The 3122-nt window shown below is 38.6% G+C and overlaps 1 protein-coding gene across 4 annotated transcripts in view; it reads right to left on the bottom strand.

The window, feature by feature from the left end:
- The window catches only part of LOC106564379 (transmembrane protease serine 6), a 16447-nt gene extending 16394 nt beyond the window's left edge, over window positions 1–53 (bottom strand). The window contains exon 1 of one of the 4 annotated variants that reach the window (XM_045690962.1): window positions 1–53. This exon is cut by the window's left edge and continues 409 nt beyond it. The gene's annotated coding sequence lies outside the window, so the exon portion shown is untranslated. The other 3 variants (XM_045690960.1, XM_045690963.1, XM_045690961.1) reach the window with 3 other exon arrangements.
- Between the last annotated feature and the right edge of the window lie 3069 nt (window positions 54–3122).

Raw genomic sequence — 3122 nt, 5'->3', positions numbered from 1 at the left:
ATTGCGAGACATTTATTCTCTCTCTGGTAACTGTCAAAACATGAAACATTTAAGAATAGTCATGTCCTCGTGTAGCCTGTAGCACCGTACATATTCTCAGGGCATAGGTAACGCATGTAGGCTCTAATGACATCATCAGTCGACGCCTAACAACAGCCCGGCCCCGGATCCCACAACAGGTATGCCTATGTCCTCTGTTCGTAAATTGGTCCAGTGGGAGTGTTTGTAGAATGGATAACTCACAACACAGTCAGTTGAATGTTTTATTTGAACCTTTATTTAACTAGGCAAGTCAGTTAAGAACACATTCTTATTTACAATGACGGCCTACCCTGGCTAATTGGCTGAAATATAAAAAACAAACAGTCAAACAACAGTCTATGTTAGACAATACATATCTTTATAAATTGCTGTCAGTAAGATTGTAATACAATTCAGCTGCCTTATACATTTTTTAAATTCTAACTTAAAATAATGATAATTTACAAAACCCAAAAAATTATTTGAACTGCAAAATTGGTCTGTGCAATAAAGCAGCACTACATTTGTTTAAAACACATATTATCAACATTATTATTTAAATATGTTATTGAATTGTCTGGTTAAATAAATGTAATCTTAAATGAACAAAAAATAGTCTGGAACATCAGACACATGATTTTTCAGAGACATTACATTCAAGATGGTCATGTTAGACATAACATAATAATACATTCTTCATTTCTACTGAGAGATCTATCAGTATCAGGTCAGTATTTACTGTGAGCACAATCGTAGTATCATATTGATATCATAAATAGATGTAGTACTGTCATGAGAGGTAGAAACGTGTTTAGAAGTGGTATAAAAACGTATAGACAATTCCCTGAGCATTCAACAGAAACTATATGACATGAGATGTATACGGTCTGATATATCACGTCTTTCAGCCAATCAGCATTTAAAACAGCAACTATATGATATGAGTGGTAAACTCAACGGCTATTTCGTCTTTGTGTTTTTAAACGAACAAAGTAGCCTACGAGACAAAACACTGTTTATGACTGTAACACAAAGCAATGAACACCAACTGTCTGTCTCTATCCACTCACCTGTTACCATCCTTTCGAACCACAGCTATGCATGCATATCTATATACATATCTATGAATATATGGATCTATGTAAAACATACCCATACCTCACACACCACAATAATATGGCAATCTGGGATTCAAACAGCAACAAATGGATATACCAATCCCAGATTGCCCCTTTAACTCCCTAGAGTCGATTGAGGTACCGGTGCGTCAATCTAAGTAGCATCATCTTAAAAAATACCCATTAAAATCTGTCAGTTTAAGATAGAGATATCTGTTTATATCTGAATCCGCCGATATTGCCCTTCCGCATCTGCGGTGAAAGGTGACAGAGCGAGAGCGGTGTTTGTCAGGCCATGAGACATCCTGAAAAGCGATCTTCTCACGAAAACGTCTGTAGCGTCTGAACGGTTTGACCTATAAAATATGGAAAGATGAGACTCTCACGAACACGTTTGATCCCACTGTGGAAAGGGGAGATTCTCAAGAAAGCATTATCTGTTTTTCTCTACGACCCACGCTAGTGTCACGGGAGTCGCCTGAAGGTAACCGGTATCAGTTTAAAATGCTTTATGGAAGTATAGAGGTAATTTTGTGCCTACCAAAAAAAAGGGGTTAAATACACTACCGTCAAAGTTTTAGAACACCTACTCATTCAAGGGTTTTTCTTTATTTTTACTATGTTCTAGATTGTAGAATAGTAGTGAATAAATCAAACTATGAAATAACACATATGGAATCATGTAGTAACCAAAAAAAGTGTTAAACTAATTAAAATATATTTTAGAATTGAGATTCTTCAAAGTAGCCACCCTTTGCCTTGATGACAGGTTTGCACAATCTTGGCATTCTCTCAACCAGCTTCATGAGGCAGTCACCAGGAATGCATTTCAATTATCAAGTGTGCCTTGTTAAAAGTTCATTTGTGGAATTTCTTTCCTTCTTAGTGTGTTTGAGCCAATCAGTTGTGTTGTAACAAGGTAGTGATGGAATACAGAAAATAGCCCTACTTGGTAAAAGACTAAGTCCATATTATGGCAAGAACAGCTCAAATAATCAAAGAGAAACGACAGTACATTACTTTAAGACATGAAGGTCAGTCAATATGGAACATTTCAAGAACTTTCAAAGTTTCTTCAAGTGCAGTTGCAAAAACCATCAAGCTCTATGATGAAACTGGCTCTCATGAGGACCGCCAAAGGAATGGAAGACCCATAGTTACCTCTGCTGCATAGGATAAGTTCATTAGAGTTTCCAGACTCAGAAATTGCAGGCCAAATAAATGCTTCACAGTGTTCAAGTAACAGACACATCTCAACATCAACTGTTCAGAGGAGACTGTGTGAATCAGGCCTTCATGGTTGAATTGCTTCAAAGAAACCACTACTGAAGGACACCAATAATAAGAAGAGACTTGATTGGGCCAAGAAACACGAGCAATGGTGGAAATTTGACTGGAGTCCAAATTTGAGATTTTTGGTTCCAACCGCTGTGTCTTTGTGAGACGCGGTGTGGGTGAACGGATGATCTCCGCATGTGTATTTCCCACCGTAAAGCATGGAAGAGGAGGTGTTATGGTGTGGGGGTGCTTTGCTGGTGACTGTCTGTGATATCTTTAGAATTCAAGGCACACTTAACCAGCATGGTTACCACAGCATTTTGCAGTGATACGCCATCCCATCTGGCTTGGGTTTAGTGGGACTATCATTTGTTTTTCAACAGGACAATGACCCAACACACCTCCAGGCTTTGTCAGGGCTATTTGACCAAGAAGGAGAGTGATGGAGTGCTGCATCAGATGACTTGGCCTCCACAATCCCCCAACCTCAACACAATTGAGATGGTTTGGGATGAGCTGGACTGCAGAGGAAAAGAAAAGCAGCCAACAAGTGCTCAGCATATGTGAGAACTCCTTCAAGACTGTTGGAAAAGCATTCCAGGTGAAGTTGGTTGAGAGAATGCCAAGAGGGTGCAAAGCTGTCATCAAGGCAAAGGGGGGTTATTTGAAGAATCTCAAATATAAAATATATTTTGATTCGTTTAA

Source organism: Salmo salar, chromosome ssa12, assembly GCF_905237065.1.
Source record: "Salmo salar chromosome ssa12, Ssal_v3.1, whole genome shotgun sequence".
Classification (NCBI taxonomy): domain Eukaryota; kingdom Metazoa; phylum Chordata; class Actinopteri; order Salmoniformes; family Salmonidae; genus Salmo; species Salmo salar.
This window is presented reverse-complemented; position numbering and strand designations above follow the sequence as displayed.